General features: G+C 43.6%; 1 protein-coding gene across 2 annotated transcripts in view; it reads left to right on the plus strand.

Annotated features, from left to right (window-relative positions):
- Slc38a4 (solute carrier family 38 member 4) overlaps nt 1-20,429 on the plus strand; it is a 54,975-nt gene that overhangs the window by 7,738 nt on the left and 26,808 nt on the right. Inside the window, exon 1 of one of the 2 annotated variants that reach the window (XM_028789325.1) lies at nt 10,821-10,925. The exons of the other annotated variant lie outside the window; for it this stretch is intronic. The gene's annotated coding sequence lies outside the window, so the exon portion shown is untranslated. Of the gene's footprint in view, nt 1-10,820; nt 10,926-20,429 lie in introns of those variants that run through there. 2 annotated transcript variants of the gene reach the window in all.

Below are 20,429 nucleotides of genomic sequence, written 5' to 3' on the forward strand. Positions count from 1 at the left end.
CTCAGCCATCTGGATTTTAGCCAAGGACGTGGAATGATGCGTTTGAATTGGAATTCAGCAGTTTTATGTATAGGCAGTGGCTGGAGTCAAAAGTAATCCGCTCCTTAGGAGTGGGTGGATTCCCTTAAAAACATTCAATTCAACGCCTGCCACTTTACATGGACCAGACAGAGTTGGATTACATGGTCAGCAATAACTGACATGTATTTAGTTTTTATTCCACTCAGTGTGTTTTAAGTTTTTATATAAATTGTTTTGTTACTGCACACACACACACACACACACACACACACACACACACACACACACACACACAGAGTGGAGAGAAGGAAGGGAATATCCCCTGTAGACTCTTAGAACCCTTAACAAAGTCACTTGTTCCCAAATCACCGTAATTCATGCATGGTGCCACATCTGTATTTCGTAGACAATTATTCTCGGGCAACATTCTCATGTAATGCAGATCTTCACACTGCCTTCCGTATGAATTAAAGACTCTTGCACTGGGCCTGTCTCACTGGGCCGACAGCAGAAATGGGTAGCACCGAGACTGATGTCTTGGTATCCTCAGAACTCAGAATGCAAGTACTCTGCACTTTGGCATTTGGAAAATGTGTCTTCATCCATCCTTGAGTCTCGAAGTTTTGTCAGACTCATCAAAAAGAGCGATACCACGAAGCAAGACCAAACAAACACTCCCCACCCCCAAATCTGCCAGGATAGGTGTGCGTTTAAACTCTGCTAAAGACAAGTTCAGAGATATTTGCACCATGGCTCGGTTCTGTCTCACATGTTGGTTAATATTAAACAAACACACATTGCAGACCATGTCTTATTACAAGGTTGTTTTCTGAGGTCCCAGGGGTCAGGGCCAAAACCTGTCCTTTTTCAGCTTTCCGATGGTGCCAATCAGTAGGCTAACGGGTGAAATAGCAGCGCAGCAAACAGCAGCTCTTCCTTCTGAATCGAGAAGTGTTAACAGGCTTGATCCTATAAGCAAATTTACAAACATCACATAACTCATAAGCAAACAGTGAAATACCTTAGCATCAGGTTAGTTGGAACACTAAAATGTCTGTTACCTCCTTTGGCTCTCTAAGTAAGCTGGCATCAGCTTTGCTAGATCCAGTTATCCAGTTATAGAGAAAAGTGGGGTTCCATATATTTACAGGGGTTTTGTTTACTATAGAAATCCTTTTGTTTTTGTTGTTGATTGGATTTTTTGTTTGCTTGTTTTATTTTGTTTGTTTATTTGTTTTTTGTTTTTGATGCACTGCTGCTATGTAGCCCAGGCTGGCCTCAAACTTATGACCTTTCTGCTTTGGTCTACCAAGTTTTGGGATTACAAGTGTGTGCCACCACGCCCAGTTTATCAAGCCCCATTAAGCACACATGGGGGTGGGGCATGAATGATGCTGTCAGCTCTTTAAAGGCATTTATAAATATACTATCTTCATCATGTGACAGATGCCCAGCAGAACACTGTATAGACATTAGATAGGTTAATCCTCGTAACAGAATTGTGAGGCAGGCATTACTGTTTTCCCTATAAGTGAGAACATTGAGGAAAGGGAAGAGGGGAAGAGAAATGGCAAACAACTTGCCCAAAGTCAGAGCACTAATAAGCAAGAGTCTGGAGTCAGGTCTAGGCAGGAGTGTCTGGAAAACGCAGTGTCATCTGTGCTCTTGCAGAAGGCAGACATGTAAGCGTGTGTGTAGCTCAGCATGTGAGTCTGTCTGCAGGTACAAACAGACAAGGCAGAAACACAAAGGGATGAGGTTTTAGACCTTGTCTTAAGTTCTTGGGGCCAGGAGGAGCCAATCAGAATTGTTGAAAATGGACGCCAGAGTCACCATGCTCATGTCTTTAGCCAATCTGTATTTGGTAAGGCTTTGGGAATCCAGGGAGACAATAGCACACGTGTTAGATACGTGAGAGGCAAAGGAGAAGCTCGGCCTCTGTGGACAGGAAGTCCTACAGTGTCTAATAGACAAATGGCAGAAACACGGATAACTACACAGAGCCTTCTGTATAACACAACAACACAAAGTTTCATACATGAAACCAACCTATGTTAATATCATGTATGTCAGCTCAATTCTAAAATCCCCTGAGAATTTCAAGGCTTATGACCCTTCATAGTAAAACACAGCCACTCATTAGGAAGCAGAAAGAAAGCCAACCAGGGAGGTCTGTGGAGGCAAGAAGCGCTATTCTATACACCAGGTGCCTAATAAGTGCTTGCTGATGGAAAGAGGGATGGATTGACTGGAAGTGGGGGTGGGGAGAAGAAAAAGCACTAAAGACCACCACACATCTCTTCCTTTTGGAGAAAATTTTAACCAGAAGAGCTAAATTGAAATATTTAAAATCGAAATTCCACGCCAACAGAGAGAATTGTATCTTGAACATGTTCCTCGTGAACAAACATTTTGGCGACTCTCCGATCTCTATGTAAGTACAGTTGCCACTTTCTCATGTTAAAACCTTTTTTAGCTTTGTGGCAAAGGAGCGTTATTAGCAGGAAGATCTTTGATCAGGTTGAGCTGAAATTATGCGTACCGCTTATTTTAGAGTTGTGAATTTCAATTTTTTAGTTTTTCACCCAGTAGCTGCATGAGCGTGTGGCATGTAGTTTCTACTCAATGGTGCTGTCCGTCACCCTATGATTTGCACATCATTTAAAAATTATTTCTTGGGCTGGAGAGATGGCTCAATGGTTAAGAGCACTGATTGCTCTTCCAGAGGTTCTGAGTTCAAATCCCAGCAACCACATGGTGGCTCATAGCCATCCATAATGAGATTCAACGCCCTCTTCTGGTGTGTCTGAAGACAGCTACAGTGTACTCATAAGTAAAATAAATAAATCTTAAAAAAAAAAAATTATTTCTTGCCGGGCGGTGGTGGCGCACACCTTTAATCCCAGCACTTGGGAGGCAGAGGCAGGTGGGTTTCTGAGTTCGAGGCCAGCCTGGTCTACAGAGTGAGTTCCAGAACGAAACCCTGTCTTGAAAAAACAAACAAACAAAAATATTTCTTCGGATTTTGAGATTATAATATACCATCTCTCCCTTCCTTCCCTCCAGCCCCTCCCCCCTCTTTTACCCTCCGTGCTCTCTTTCCAATTCACGGCCTTCTTTCATTAGTTGTTGTTACATATATTCCTAAATAAATGCGTTCAACCTGCTCAGTCTGTCTGCTGTTTTCAGAGGTGACCATTTGGTGTTGGGTAAGTAATTGATGGACTTTTCCCGAGGAAACTTATTGCTCTTGGTCTCAGCATCCTTAGAACCATTGCCTGGTGCCTCTCTGTGTGGGGCTGAGGCGTCAGAGGCTCTCCCCATGCACTTTAGCATGTCTCTTCCTCTTGTTCCTGTCCAGCTCATGTTTATAAGCGATCATGTTGGTGAGAGTTTATGTGTGTTTGGTGGCTATCAAGTGGTTATTTCTAGTATGTGGAAAGGTACCTTATAAATAATTTCTAAAGGCAGGTTTGGATGGGTAGCTTGATTCAATGCCTTTAATAAAACCTTTTATTCATTCAACATTTATACAGTGCCAACTATAGCCAGGCATAGCCTATTATTATTCAAAGCAAACAAGGTGGGTCGTTTATAGCTAATTTAAATTGGTTGTCTAGACAGACTTAAACCCTTCCCCAAACCTAAATATACCATGTGTCTGAATGACTCCCTTCTGCTGCTATGCCACTGAGTAGGTGAAGACATTTACCTAAAGGAAGATTAGTACTATTAATTTTATATTCACCCTCTAGAGTTCCCGTTCTTTATATTATTATTATTATTATTAGTGGTATTTCAAGACAGGGTTTCTCTGTGTAGCCCTGGCTGTCCTGGAACTCATTCTGTAGACCAGGCTGGCCTTGAACTCAGAGATCTACCTTCTGCCTGCCTCTGCCTCCCAACCACCACCAGGCCAGAGTTATAATTCTTAACTAAAGTAACTCATAGAACACAAAAATCTGAGTTATGTTGCCAGCCTGGGCACTGCCTAATTCCTTGAGAGTAGAACAGTCTGTCAGTGGGTGGCCCTGTGCGGGCTCTGAGTGAAGTGTGGGCACACACTGGGGTTCTTGGGACCCAGTAGGGCAAATGATCTCTGTGTCAGAAACCTGTGTTCCTTCCATTGAAGAGACTCACTTCAAGAAACCCTCCCGGTTCACTGATACTGCATGAGGAAACATCGGGAGCCCTACCCCTGCCCCCACTTCTTCCTACCCCCACCCTAGCCCCACCCCAGTCAGATTCCTTTGAACAAGTCCGTCTGCTAAGCATGTGTGTTAGTTTTCTGTTGCTAAGTGTAAATACCTGAGGAAAGTCAACTTAAAGAACAGGAGATTCCTCTGACTCATGGTTTGAGACATGTCTGTCTGAGGTCACTTGACTCTGTGGCTTCTGGCAGAGTGAGGTAGAGCAGCACGCAGAGGAACTCGTGGTAGAGTGCAGCGGTTCACCTCATGGTGAGAGTCAGACGGAAGAGGAGGCCTTAGGCATGATACACCCTTCACAGGCGCATCTTGTGACCGGCTGCTTCCTTCACTTAGGATCCAGCTTCAACAGTTTCTACAAAAGGGTAGTGTGCATGCCTTTAATCCCAGCCCTTGAGAGGCAAAGGCAGGCAGATCTCTGAGTTCAAGGCCAGCCTGGTCTACAGCGAGTTTCAGAACAGCCAAGGCTACGAAGAGAAACCTTGTCTCAAAAAATCCAACCAACCAAAGAAAAAAAACAAAAAATAAAAATAAAAGACCAGTTTCTACCACCTTCTAATAATATATAATTTACCGTAAAGGAAACATATCTGGGGACTCAAAAGAAAGCAATGGGAATAAGTGGCCTGTGACCCAGAACAATGGGATTTGTTGTTGTTGCTGTTGTTTAAAGCACTAGTTGCTATCAACTTGAAAGGCAATCAATGCCACTCAACTATTTTATATCAGTGTGAAGAACAGAAATGGACAAGGAGATTAGTTGTCTCAGATATAATGTTATAATTAGCCATGCTATTTTATCTAGTAGGCATTTTTAAGTATATGATCTATGTATATGGGTTATATTATCTATTTGTGTGATTATGTATATAGTCTATATGTATAAAGTGTTTAAATGAGTGTACACACACACACACACACACACACTTCAGAGGATGGGCTTGTTCTTCCCCTTTCACCTTGCTTAAGGCCATTTCTTTGCTGCTACGTGTACCAGGTCAGCCGGCTTGAGAACTCCCGGGGATTCCCCTGACTCCATATCTTGTCAGAAGAACAGCAGAATTACAGAAGCACACACCCTGCCCATCGTTTTGAGATGTGAACCCAGGTCCTCACACTTGCATGGCAAGCCCTTTATCCACTGAGCCATCCCCTCAGCCTTCTAGAAGGAATTTTAATGGCTGAGAATTTCTATTTCAAGCAAGCTAGAATTTCCATCAACTAAGTTTTTTTAGTTCCTGTAAGTTTTAAAGACCTTGTTGCTTTTATTCACCATATCTACTTGAGCAGAAGCCTAGAATGAGTTTATGACAGTTTTTCCCTATGTGATTTTAATGTGAGTTGAAGAAATGAGACAGATCAGAAAGAGCTGTTTCCAAGGGGAAAACAGAAAAAAATATCAAGGTCGTAGACTATCTTCTAACAAGTCCTTCTGTCAGCTGAGGCTAAATACAATTTTCTACTTCGGTCGGTGGCAAAGTCAATAAATTTGTCAACCTTTACCAAAGCTGTTTGCTAATTTTGCAATGTAGCTGTTGGTTATTCAAACATTTCTAAAATAGCCCATTGTATAACCGTGGAAGTGGCACAGGCTGAGTTGAAGAGTGGTGAGTGCCATCAAGTTAAGAGTTTCCTCAGAAATCTCAGGTCAGGTTGGAGCCATTCCCTTCAAGCATTTAGAAGGGAAAATCAGCCCTCTTCCATCCTGAGACCTAGACTCAGGAGCCCTTTGGGGGGTCTCATATTTGCAAGCATCATAAATTTTGACTTTTGAAGATTTCATTGGATGAAGCTATCCATATAGTAACTTACAATGTGTGTGTGCTAAGACATTTTTTTAAAAAAAGATGAAAGAGCCCCTAGTTCATTGCATTCATTGCAGAATTCCACTGGGGAGAGACATCAGGAATCTAGAAGAACCAGCGGGAGAGAACTCTAACAAAGTTGTGAAACTTATCGGTGGGTACAACGAAAAAATATCCTGAAATTCTAAATCTTAAAATACAAGCATCTGCAATACGCTACATTTTTAAAATCCTCTCTCAGATTTTGTTATATTAAATGTATTTCCTGCTTCAAGAAAAATTCTACTGTGTCCACATGCCACCGACACGTGACACGTTCTAGAGGGGGGACCTGGGATGGAGCAGGAAGAGTGGTGGTTACCTCGTGTGGGTGAAGTCCTGAGTTCCAGCTCAGAATGGAGACCAAATGGTGTGTGACGGAGTGCTCTCAGAGTGCAGTGGATGCAGAAAGATCAGGAGTTCCAGGTCACCTTCAGCTGTATAGCAAGCTGGAAACCAGCCTAGGATAAGCAAAGGGAAGAAAGAGAAAGAAAGGGGAGGGATGGGAGAGAGGAAGGAAGGAAGGAAGGAAGGAAGGAAGGAAGGAAGGAAGGAAGGAAGGGAGGGAATAGAAGTCAGGCAGGCAGGCAGACAGACAGGCAGACAGACAGACGAAAGGAAAAACAGCCATGCTTTTCTGTTTACAATTAAAGTGTGTGGCTCTTGAAGGTAATATTCAGTTTTGTATTTAATTACTTGTTTTTTATCATTATTATGTAAGCTTAGTCAAAGACTACAGAATCATATAAAGATACCCATTGGGCAGTGGTGGCACACAGCTTTAATCCCATGAGTTCGGGGCCAGCCTGGACTACAGAGTGAGTTCAAGGACAACCAAGGCTACACAGAGAAACCCTATCTTGAACTGCACCCCCGCCCAAAAGTGGCAGAATGTTGTTTGCTGCTGAATGCTGTGAGCATCCATGTGTGGAGGCAGAGTTGGTATTTGGGACATCGGATAGTCATTTACCTGTACCATCACAAAAACACTTGGAATAATGTAAATTCTGTGAGAACATACCAGAAAGCTTGTCATCTACTACATTAGATTTTGCATTTATAGCCCTAAGGGCTAGAAACGGCAAACAGTGACTCTTCCTAAAGACTGGGACATCGTGAATGCAGTAGGATATAGAGAAGTTAGTGAGCCGGGATGATACCGACCCATAATGCCAGCGCTTGAGAAGTAGAGACAGGAGGCTCACAAGTTTAAGGTTACCCTAGACAACATACAGAAACTCTATCTTTATAAACAAATATGCTAAATAAATACATAACACGTAGCCTAGGAAAGTTAAAAAAAAAAGACAGAAGCAAGAAGGAAGGTTGGAAAGCAAGAAGAGATATTAAAGAGGGAGTCAGGCAAGAAGTGTGGTTGCAAGTAAGAGAAACCGTGTGTATGTCGTGAAAGGGTTAAAAAGTAAACGACTTTGTTTCCTAGTCACCCACTGGGTCTTTGTGCCTCCCCTACTTCGTCTACAAGCAGAATCAATTTCCAAATGTTATTTTGTTCCATGACTAAAGTCAGAAATTCAGTTATAGTCAAGATGGGACCAAGAGGTTACCTTCCTGTTCCTTCCTGTTCCCATGTAAAGTGCTGATGTAATTGGGCTCAGGTTGCTCCTGGGACAGTCTCTTTGAGGACTTTGTTGCAGCTGAAATTTCCATACCGGATACTTTAGTTCTTTTAAACACCAGCAAGACAAAGTTTGATTCAACACACTGCCCTGTTCTAAGTCTTCTGTGATTTAATAGTTTTGTGCTTTCAATTAATAACATTTTCTTGGGACACATATTCTAGGATCTTCTCTATGTGAGGATAACTCCAAAAAAAAAAAAAAGAAAGAAAGAAAAAAAAGAATGTAAGCTCTCTGCTATGTGAGGAAAGGTTTGATATCAAGTTTCATGAAATAAAAAATTCATAGCATGTATTCTGAGCTCAAAAAATGATTGAAAAAAACTTTCAAGGAAAAAAATGTCAAATTACTGTTGACTTCCATTTGAATTTTTCTTTTTGTCTCCCTTTTGGTCCTTATTCTCAGGCAGGCAAGTTAAATCCCAAACCATCATGTCAGTCACCCTTGTCTCCGCCTCCAGCTTCACCCATCACCTCTCTGTGTACTACCCTGCCAGCTTTATTGTGAAGGTTCAAGGCCCCTCATCCCAAGCATCTGAGTTCCCAGACTCCATCTCCTTCCATCTGGATTCTGTCCTGTTCTCCTGTCTGAGTCAGAAGGTCTCTGCTCTGACCAGGAGGGTTCTCACGTTGTCAGAACGAGCCCCCTTTCACTCAGGAGGCCTCTTGCTCTCTCTCTGCCCACTGGGATCTCAGCCAGAGGCCCCAGAGCTCCCTGAGAACTTCCTGGATGACCTCAGCCCATGGCAGCTCCTCATTTGACAAATCCCAGGGGACACTGTGCAGTTAAGCTGGTATTAACTGTGACAGAGCCTGGGAAACTAAGGATGCCTTCATGTCAGCCATGTGCTCACTTAGACTGAAGCTCCTGTCCCTATTTATGGAATTACCTACGTATGGGTTCTTTTTAAAGGGGTCAGTTAAAGTGTTTGTCACCTCCGTATCTAGATTTGCTCCATTAGCTGTACCTATAACCTAGGTCACTTTACTATTTATTTATTTATTTATTTATTTATTTATTTATTTATTTATAGAAGGTCTCTTTCTGCAGCCCTGGTTGTTATCTGTTCTAGACCTTACTCTATGGACCAAGCTGGCCTTGAACTCAAAGATCTGCCTGTCTCTGCTTCCTAAATACTGGGATTAAAGGTGTGTGATATCATGCCTGCCCATTCTCACTTGTAAGAGAGAGTTTGTGACCTGTTACTACCTTCTATAATGACAATTCAACCATCCTAGAATCTGACTGAATATATTAACTGAATTTTGAAAGTGAAAATGGCATGCATCCATCACCAGTTGTATGTGAAATTACACCACCAACATTATTGTAAGACATTGTCAGGGTGTTACATTATCATATGCAAGCCTGCTTTTTCCTACAGAAAGGAAGTCTGCCTTTTGCCAAGGCCAGATCATACAAGTTCTTCACTAAGTTGGCCACACTTGAATGTGTGAAAATGTCTATGGAAAAAAACAAACACTTTAACAACAAACCAGGGCCTTGGCCATTTGAGCTAGTTCCTGTGTGTTCGGATTTGATTTTTAAGTTATGTTCTAAGCTTCATGATTAGAATTTTTTTCTGTATAAAGTAGATTGGAATTTTTTTTAAATGCCAGGGAAGTATGTTTGTAATTTTAACCTCATGTGCCCATCGAGATGATTACTCATTGCGCTTGGAAGGAGGAATGGTGAAAGTCGATACTTGAAGTGTTAAGGGAAGTAAAATGTTTGGCGTAGACACACTTCTGTCTATCAGTTCCCCATTTGATACAAAGACACGGTACAGTGAAGCGCTCCCATCAGGATTACACCCATGCTGGCTCTATTGACCCACCAGGAAACTCGATTTTGCTAGAAGCATTTAATTTCCTAATAGTTACTGCGAATCTTTGCTTGCTTCTTCTCATCTTCATTGGATAACTTTGCAAACAGGATGAAATCCTAATTGGGAAAGATGACAATCAGGAGATCGAAACTGTCATTAGAAAAGGAGTGCTTTTTCAGACTTCCCTGAGATCTGCAAGACCTTGTCTTTTTTCCTGATGAATTACGGTAGCACTCATCTGAGAGAAGGAAAACAAAAACATATACAAAAAAACCCTCCAGAGTGGAGAGCACGCTGTCACGGGTGAGACAGTAAAAGTGCCATGTGAGACTTAATAAATCCCACGGGCACACTTGAGAGGAAGGGGGAGCAGGTGGGTCCACGTGACTCTGATGGCTTGTGTATTGCATCAACATGGGAATTTCTTAACCAGAGGACTGACAATGTTCAGTTTTTACAGAGCTGGCAGTGATAGAGTATTATAATAGAGCTTTTGATTGGCTATGAGATTATGTACGTCATACGTATTTAAAAGGTACGTCATACGTATTTAAAAGGCAAAGATCCTGAGTCTGGGTTGGTTTCTGCTGCTTCCTCGTCTCCTTTTCAGAATCTCTAGCTGATCAGTTTTTATTACAGAATCGCCAACACATTTGAATTCCTCTTCTGGTGTGTGGAGAGCTACATAGGTTTGTTTCTTTTAAGGAAATAATTAGACGCCCTTAGAAATTCCTTCAGAACATGCCATAGCCTCCTTCCCCAGCACACTCTACTGAGGCAGCCATGGTTGACAAGGCCCCCAGTCTCCACCTCCTGGAGCTTTGAGTAACTTGGTACTGTTGGAGCTCCTGTAAAACTTCTGAACGGGTCAGCGAGGCCCGGGAAAGCGATCCTCCCGTGTAACCAGTACCACCTCTACCTCCTGACTCCGACATCACGCAGTGTGACTTTTTAAATGCCTATTTTTTTTTTACTTCATATGGTCAGTTCATAAAACCTGAGAAATGAATGCTTCTAGATAATCCCCTGACCACGCAATAGAATTTTTTTTTTAACGCAGTGTGACACTGAAGTGAGACTTCCGATAAGAACTTCGTTGTATGAAAGCCAAAGTTCTAAAAGCAAATAGAAATTGGTGTGACCAATGTTTAAGCCAAGTGACCAACAGCAAACCAACTCAGTGCCTCTCTTCTGGGCTGACGCAAGCCGGACTGAGGGAGGTGTCGGGGCCAGGTGAAGGTGTTGATTGGCTTTTGTCATTCACTCCCACTGGCCTTTAAATCACTGTCTTGCTTTCCAAAAAGTTCAGATAAGTCACCTGTGTGACAGGGGTCTGCCTTCCCAAACAGTTCATGAAAGACTGCCCAGGACTGGATAAATAATTAAGGTACAGTTCGTTTTACATACGTGTTCACAGACAGTCAGGCGCGCTTGCTTTCCTTTTTATAGTGTGTCGATTGCTTTTTTCATTACAAATTAAAATGACTGAAAATACACGGATAACTTTTCGCTTAAAAGATCAATTTGATATATTATCAGACACTGAAATTATTTATCCAGGTCCCGGCTGCACTTCTCTTTTGCAAATGGTTCTGGGTCTGATCAGAATGATAGGAAGTGGACACACTGCAAAGCCTGCAGTCTCAGTCCTTGTAGCTGCTGCTAAGTCACTGCCTGTGACAAAAGTTAGGGAAAGATACAGAATTGTAGCTGCCCTGACTTCAGCTGACACGATTCAACCAAACTCACAGAAACTTAATCAAAGAAAATGTCCCATGAGTGAAGCTGGTTGTGGATTTGTGTTTCCCCTATTTGAAGAGAGAGAGAGAGAGAGAGAGAGAGAGAAATTTGTCTTCCTCGTACTTTTAATTGACGATTAATAAAAGAACACCTTTTAAAAGAGCAAAATCTTAAGAGGAACCTGTGGAACTGAATAAAAATAAATAGGACTTTAAGTTTTGAAGATCTAGAATTGTTGGTCTAGAAACAGCTGTTCTCAAAATGGCCAAGTGGGCGCGCGGGCGGGCGGGGGGTGCTCACACATCTATATAGTGAGCATCTGACTGAGAAACTGGTGATGGAGACCAAAGCAAAACCAAGAGTGTTATAACCCAGTGGAAACATCCCCACCTCAAAAAATAGCCCGTGTTCTTGTAGAGCGGTTTACAATGAACCTTCTGGACAAGTTAAACAAAGGTAGTTGGGTTTTCTAAAAAGATTACAATTCTTCTGTAATGCAAGAGCCCCCAGTCTAGATTTATGCTTAAATTATTTCTAGAATTCTCTTGGTGGTACTTAAAAAAATATGAGGGTATCATTTAGGATTGTGATAGCCAGACACTAAGGGCTTCTTTAACTGTGTTTTATAGTATGTGCCAAAGGTTATTGAGTTTGTCATTTTTAATATCCAAGTTGCTTTATAGGAGGAGAAAAATCATTTATTTTAGGGAGAAAAAGGTCTCTGCAGAGGTGAGAATCTACTGTATCCACAGTCATGGCAAGTTCTTAGACATCACTAATTTAATTGAGTTTCATAAAGAGTTTCCTCTGACAAGGTTACGTATGCTATGTGTCCCTGTATGTCCCATAAGCTGGCTATTGTATGGGAAGATAAGGGCAAAACATTAGTTGTGGGTTTCTGCTTAAGATAACTATGTCTTCTGAAAAAAAATCTGTAAAGAAGAAAGCACATTCCAATTTTATGAACGATCCTCTGCTCCTACCATTAGCGAGCATGTCATAGTTTTGTTTTGTTGTTTAGAGACAGGGCTTCACACAGCAGCCCATGCTGGCCTAGAACGAACCCTGTAGACTAAGTTTGCCTCACACTCAAAGCAGTACTTCTGTTGGGTTGACAGTCACAAGACCTCTCTCACCTGGCTACACATGTAATCCTTGTGGAGAACAAAGCCCCGTCGTAGGTTGTTGGTTATCGAGGTTTTCATTCTTTGTAGGTGTTATCGCTGCGTGTAAGCATGGGATAAAAGGAGTTCTAAAATACTGAAGTAAAGCACTGGGTGTCTTCCTTATCTACTCTCTGCCTTGTTTTTTAGATAAGATTTCTTACTGAACCCACAGCTCATGGAATTAGTTAGACCTGCTGACAGTAAGTGCCAAGAGCCTTCTTGTCTTCTGCCTCCTTGGGGCTGGGATAGCCAACACCCACCACCATGTCTGGCTCTTTTGTTTGAGGCTCAATCTAAGGTTGTCATGCTTGTTCAACAAGCGCTTTATGAAGCAAGTCATCTCCCCAGTCCCAAAATGTTTCCGTATTTCAATAAGAAACAGTGAGTTAGATAACCAGTTTTTTTTTCTTGCTATCAAGCTATGAGTAGGACTATATCACTAAGGAAACAGAGACACTTTAACATGGAGGTAATATCAGATTCATTTTCATGCTCACACGATAGCCATTTATCTGAGGTGCATTTTAGATGTGACTATAAATCAGTTCTTCAAATTGAAAGTATTTTGGTTTTGAGCTGTATGGGCCGTTGCTACTCGCTTGCCCAACCCAAGGGTCACTGCCACGTTGGCTGTCAGCTACCTCTGCCAGGCTTTTGGAGTAGAATGATCAACACCGAGATGGTCTGAAGGACCAGACCAATGGCAGCGGTGGAAAGTCCACCCTGACGTCACTAGCCCCCCTCCACTTTCACATATCAGGCAGAACAAATGTTTGCCGTCCTCGCAGAAGGTCACCCCTCCAGTGTCTGACTTGGGACGGTTTTGTTTACCATTTTTTTGAGGTCTTGGGTTGGTGCTGAGCCACAGCCACAACATTTGAGAAGTTTTTCATTTTGAGGAGCCTCCACCATGAGCTTCTTAGCAGCAATTCAAAGGTTAAAACCCTAACATGTTCGATAACCAGGGTCCGGGTGTAAGGGATTTGCTGCTTGAGACACCTGCTCATACATGCGCTAAACTCAAAGTCTGCAAACTGAATGAGTAAACTTGAAAGTTCGCCATGTGCTACTGCCCCTGGTATGGTAGAAGGAGACAGTTTAAAGAGGGGACAGAGCGGGAACCAGGTGCAGCAGCCAGGAGGCCCAAAGTGCAGACAGGGGACAACCAAAATAGCTGGATTATATGGGGAGGAGCAGCCTAGGCCATGGGCTGGAAAGTTCAGGGTAGAGGATGGGTATGTCAGCCAGGAGGATCCTGTCACTGGTAGGGACTGAGGGCTGAGGGTTGCAGGGAGAACTTGGAAGCCAACATCCACTTTGATATGTTAAATAGATACTTCAGCCTTTTGTCCCAGATTTGAAACCTAACACTAACAGTCTTGTGCATCCTTAAGTTTTAACTTTGCATCTGCATACATATTGGATGGTACCTGAGCTTCTGAGCTCTGCCTGTGCTGTTTGTTCTATCCTGTTTAGTCATGGAGGGATTGAACTTTGATGGAAAGAAAGGTCGAAGGACCAACAATTCCGTCAAAAGTCTGACTTTTAAAAGTATTCACACCTGGGGGGGTGGCGACAATGTAGCTGTTTTTTTTTTCTCTTGGTGATCAAGATAAACTTGCTGCTTAATTTTGAGGTATCAGTGTCATTCCTCGGTACACACCCCAACCCGCACTGCACACCACAAACCAGCAAGCATGTATGCCCATGTCTGTAATGAACACAATTTCAAGTTGCTTTGGAATTTTCAGAATATAGCAGCAGGCACAGTGCCAGATGCTAGGAGAATGTAGTCTGCAAACCTGGTGCCCACTCCATCCGCATGAGGCTCCTCTCTGGTTAGGCAGGTGGCTCTTTGTCAAACAAGCACACAAGTGTATGTGTAAGCACAGACTCTGACAAGTCCTGAGAGGTGAAGGAGAGCGTGCTTGGAGAACATAGGAGCTCTCCTTCAGATGTGTGAGTCTCAGGGGCGCGCCCCAGCCACATGGCTTTTAACGCCTTCAAGTTGCCCTAGCTGAGCCCTGCATGCCCCCTTAGGAGTACAGGGAAGAGAGTTCTATACAGAGGAAACAACAGGTGAAGAGGTTCTGAGGTGGCAATGGGAAAGACAAGATGCCCCAGTAACTCTGTGAACGATGACTGTGAGGGAATTTTGCTGCCATGGGGACATTCCTCCAGGTTAGTGATCTGGGGTGACAATGAGGTGGGTGCATTCTAAATAAACGTTGGAAGACTGGTAGGCTTCGTTCTTTTTGGACCTGAGTAGGGGGATAGAGAACTAAGACCTCTCTCTCTCTCTCTCTCTCTCTCTCTCTCTCTCTCTCTCTGTGTGTGTGTGTGTGTGTGTGTGTGTGTGTGTGAAGGTTGAAGACTATTTGCATCCAGTGAGCTCCCAGTAAACTGAGTACTGAGGCAACAAGCAACCCTCAGAACTACAGAAAGAGGCTTTCTCAGGCCTGGTGCCTGCAGGCATCTATCTTTCTGTCCTTTCTTTCTTACCCATGCCGCAACTGACTGATTATTTCAGCAAGTATTTAGTTAGAGGATAATAGAAAAGATGTTCATTGTACTGTATGTGAAAGTTTGCTGTTTCCAATCTATTTTCTTTAATAGAGTGAGTTCCTTGTGTTCAGGGCTCCGCCTCAAACCAGTCTCTGTGATTTCCAAAGTTTCCAGTTTGCACTTCATTCTCGACATTTGCTGAATGAATGGATGCCAGGATGAAGCACTTTCACACTGAAGTCTATCTATGTTAGTAACGTGAGGTTACACTTTGGCAGCAACAATGTGGCCAAGATGTTTCTTTGTGATACACACAATTGATCTGAAGTAGTTCATGTCTTAATGTTCTGACGTTGTTTAAATTGCACTTGTCACTGTTAGTCCGTTAAACCAGATCGGTAGTCAGAGATGAAAATGGGCTACACATTTTGTGACTGTTGCCTGGAAATGGCCAAAAATCAGGATTGAGAACCGAGGGCTCAAACTGTCTTATGAGGTATGTCACTCTCCAAAGAGTTACTATAGTCAGACTACTATAGAAAGAAGTTCTTTTCCCGTCTTACAAGCTTTGCAAGAGGTCTGAGAAGGAAAAAGCCCTCTTTCAGGGTGTCTAATGTAAAGTATACATGCTAGTAGGTATGTTCAAATGTAGATAAAGGCATTGATGACATTCTGATTATGGGAAGAAGGAAAAGGATAGAGTGCATTGAGGACCGCCTACGTGCTAACCTTCGATAAACATTATCATACTTAAACTCTCATCATGCTAGTTTTGTGGTAAATGATATTACTCCCATTTTTTTCTAGAAAGCTGGAAGTCATCAGTTAGGTGATTTGGCCAAGCACCTAGTCCTGTTTGCCACCAAAGCCCGAGTTCCTGTTCCCCATTCAGGCGTTTGTTCCCTATTGATAAGGAGCAGTAGGCGAAGGTCACTCCACCCGAATGTCCATTTCTGGTCCGTAAATGCAGTAAGAGCAAGACTGGTACCTACTCAGAGGGCTGCTGTGAGGTTTACCTGGGGTAATGTATTCAAAGCCTTAAAATAGTTTCTGGCCTAAGCTGTACACACATACGGAGTAGAAGCCACATGAGGTTTTGATCCCAAGATTAGCATGGTTTTCGGTGAATGATGCAATGAAGCCCCTACAGCGGAGTGAAACGAACTTCAGCTGCAATCCCTGGGGTGTGAAGAGAGATCTCAGCCCTGAGCTTCCCCAGAGAGCCTTCCCTGATTCTCAGACCGGGTCGGACCCTGTGGTAGAACGTCTTGTGATCCTGTAGATGGAAAAGCTGAGTAACAGAGTGGAAAGGAAGGCCGATTCAGTCGCTGTGACTGGTTTGCGCAGATGGCCTGGGTAACAGAACAGTCTGTTCCCGCAAACTGTAGACTAGTGTAGCTATAGAGACTGGAGAAACGCAGATCTTATAAGCCATACAGCTCTGCTATGCTTATGAGAATATGGATAGTGTTAGAAGGCTTTTAGCAAAGAGGATATGATGAACTTGGCAATTCACTCTGGCTGGTGTGTGGAGAACCTGTGTATGAAGAATGGATGTGGGGCGGGGCAGGCAAGAAAGGGTTCGACTGGGTCCTGTCTACTTGGACAGGTGTTGGTGGGAGACATGGAACAAGGGAGACCAGTTTGAGAACAGCTTGAGTTGCCTGTAAAATCATCCAGGCTCTGTAAAGGACTGGAAATTGGGATAGGAGGGGGATACTTGCCACATCAGACTCCTGCTTCTGGTCCAAGTAGCTGCACCCATGTGGTGACATTCTTAGAGTGGCTTGTGGTGGAAAAGGAGGAAGATTTTAGACATATGGTGTTTTAAATGTTGAGGTATGCAGGTATCAGCTAGGCACAACTTACAGAAGAAGCCTGGGCTGGGTCGTAGCTTGGAAGTCTGCTGTATGCACTCAAGGTCAAAGAAACAGGACAGGTAGGAGGCAAACAGTAGGCAAAACAGATAGCTAATAGACATGGTCACAAAATATTATGGGAATTGGCCCCTGTGATAACAAGGACTCAGTGGTCCCACTCTCTGTCATGCAAGTTAAAGAACTAGAAATCTTGGTTGAACAATTTATTCAGAGGCTTCAGGGCCTCAGAGCCAGGCAGTTATTTGCATAAACTCAAGGATGAGTAGACTGTGACCAAACATGGTGTGTTCCAGGTTGAGGTGAGGTGAGGTGAATTTCCCATCCCCCTCCACCTGTTTGTTCTGTTTAGATTATCAGGCTCACAGGTATCACTGAGAGAATTTATTCTTTACTGGGTCTATTGATTCAAATACTTCTCTTTTCCCCAGAAACATACTTATGGAGGCTCCCTTTGAAGTACAGTGTCTTACCAGCATTCTGGCTATCTCTTAGCTTCGCTATTGTTTCAAATACTGTTTTTTTCCCCCAGAAACTTACTTATGGAGGCTCCCTTTGAAGTACAGTGTCTTACCAGCATTCTGGCTATCTCTTAGCTCCATCAACTTCAGACCTAAAAGTCTTAAAAGTAGATAGGACTGGGCATGGGGTATTGCCTCTAGAGAATCAAGCAAGGAGACTTAAAACAAAAAACAAGCCCATAAGAAGTATGACAAGCAGTAGCAAGTGATGTTATCAGCTCATGGAGACTTTGAAGAACTCAAAGAAGCCAGAAGGGAAGATTGGGGAATCTGAGAAAGGGCCCAAGCCCTAGGGTAAGTGTGGTTTTTGTTCTAGAGGGGCCTCTGTAGCAATATCAAGTCATAACCAACATATTCAAAGAGAAGCAGAGGTCACAGGTCACCAGTGACAGTATTCACCAAAGAGCATCTCTGGCACACTGTCATTTTTTAAATTTACTTTTTTGGGGTAAATTTTATTTATGAGAGAGAACTATATATCATTCTCACCCTTTCCATCTCCCTGCTCTAACTTCTCCTGTGTCCCACCCCCTTTTGAGTTCATGGCTTCTTCTTCTGTAGTTAGAACTGGTGCACAGAAGTATGAACATTTATTTAAAAAAAACCTACGGATCCCATTTAGGGTTGCTTGTGTGCACGAATGTCTAGGGCTGACCACTTGAGGTCATCCCCGGAGGAGACAGATTCACTGTCTCTCCACAGCCATTGACTGCCTGTAGCTCTTCTGTGGCTAGGCTTTGTGAGAGTTCCCCTATCTGAAACATGAAAGCATGGCAGCTGCTGTCATCGAAATACAGATCTTGTTTAGACAGCCCTATGAGATTGCATGGGCACGCTTTCCCTTATAGTGTCTAGAAGACAGCATCTAATCCCAGGAGTCCTGGTTCTCTGGCTTACAGTTTGTCCACCACTTCTTCAGTGATATTCCCTGAACTTGACATCTAGAGTTTACATCATAGATAGACCAGCGTGGACTGTATACCCCATGACTACTTTGTCTCTACATTTGGATCAGTTAGGGATTCCTGTGGTAGCTTCCATGTATTGAAAAAAAAAAAAGCTCGTTTGATTGGGGGTGAGGGTGAGAGATGCATTTCTCTCTCTGGGCATTATTATCTCTGGGTAAAAATATGTAGCACTTAGTTAGAAATTATATTGGTTTAGGAAGATGGTGGTCTGCCATTTTGTCATTTCTGGAATCTAGTCCATAAAGAAAAACTACAACGGACTCTCTGGCAAGTGTTAGGGCCTTGATAACCAAGAAAGAAGTGTACCAAGTAGTTACAGAAGTCTCAGACCCAGTGGTAATTGTACATAGGAGTGGGCCCTGCTGGGTGATCCTCCCCCGCTCAGGGTCCCCTTACACCTGCACACTGCAGAGAAGCCAGAAAGACCAGCAAGAGAGCAGGGAGCGCTGAACCACCCGAGTCCACAGTGTCACAAAATACAGCTATCTAAACCGACCGATACACTCCTCACTCACAAACAGAGCAGACAGGCTTCGATCTCAGGAGTTCCAGGGAGACCAGCGGCAGGGAGGGTGGAGGAGGGGGACCTCCAGATGTGCAAACTCTCCACATGAAACATGGAACTCAGGGAGCAATGGAGAGTTCTGGAGAAGCCAATTCAATAGCTTTAGAGTTTGGGGAACATGGTGTCCATAACATAAAACAGCAAAGATGACCTGAAAATAAGGAAGAGGGTGAGGAAAAAATATATAAGTTGAAATTAAACGCATGCCTTGTCGGGTCCAGAAGAAACTGGGGGCAGATGGCTGACGGTGGGACTGGTTAGTGTACTAAAGTGTATGCTGGACTCCAGGCTCTCTCAACATCACAAATACCTGTCACGGAGTTCACGCCCTCATCCTAGCTCTCTCTCTCTCTCTCTCTCTCTCTCACACACACACACACACACACACACACACACACACGCGTCCCCCACCCCCACCCTAAACTTCTCCAGGTCAGGGGCTTCCTTTCCGCTAGCTTCTCATTCCTATATAAACCTCCCATTTTGGCCATGTGCTCGCTTGCTCTTGATCTCTGTCTCTCTCCCCGCCCCCTTTCTCACTCTCCCGCTCCCCTCTCTCTTCTCGAGGTCACTTTTACTGTACTACTCTCTACTCCTGCTCTAGACTCTTCCAGATGCCCCTGGCTGTACTCGCCCTCTTATCGACAATAAAAACCGTCCCCTCAACCGCATCTTGGAGCCGTCCTGTCCTCGGTTTATATAAACGTCGTTGCCGAAACCTGTTAGCTAGGTCGAAAAATAAAGGATGCACCCTGATAGGTTATTTCTCCGCCACTGGTGAAATGAGACAATTTAAACCAGATTAGATTGTATTAAAGACAGGTTTATTGGGAAGCTGCTTTGTGGTGGGCGTGTTCATGGGCCCCAACTGAGGCCAGGGAAGTCGCTATAGGGAAAGGAGGGAAGGGGGATGGGGGACGCATGCGTGCACGCGCAGAGAGAGAGAGAGAGAGAGAGAGAGAGAGAGAGGGAGGGAGGGAGGGAGGGAGGGAGGGAGGGAGGGAGGGAGGGAGAGAGGGAGGAAGAGGAGGAGGAGGAGGAGGGGGGGGAGAAACCAAAATGTCTGGATTATACAGGGAGGAGCCTCTGGAGGAAGGACAGTCCAGCCCCTAGGCTGGAAAGTTCAGAGTTGAGGGCAGGGTATGCCAGGTAGGGACTGAGGGATTCTGGGAGAGCCTGGAGGTCAGGTCTGCTTTGGTATGTAAAATATGCACCTCAGTCCCTTGTCCTGGGGTCAGAAACCAAACACACCCAGAGATACATTTGCTGTTTCGGATGTGACGCAAGAAATGGAAGACACGTTTGCTACTTGATTTTCAGTGAAACAACAACTTGATACATCTATTTTAAGTTGAAAATATCCATAAGATGAAGACGCATTTAGTACATTTAACCTACTGCGAGAGTCAGCTTTCTGTTACTGTGACAAAGCCCCTGAGGTAACCAGGTTAAAGGAATAAGGGTGTGTTTGGGCGGATAGGTTCAGAGCCAACTTTGGTTTGCTCTACTTAGTGTGGGTCTGTGGGAGTGGTGTTTACATGGCTGTAGC

The sequence above is a fragment of the Grammomys surdaster genome, unplaced genomic scaffold (assembly GCF_004785775.1).
Source record: "Grammomys surdaster isolate TR1022 unplaced genomic scaffold, NIH_TR_1.0 125818, whole genome shotgun sequence".
Lineage (NCBI taxonomy): Eukaryota > Metazoa > Chordata > Mammalia > Rodentia > Muridae > Grammomys > Grammomys surdaster.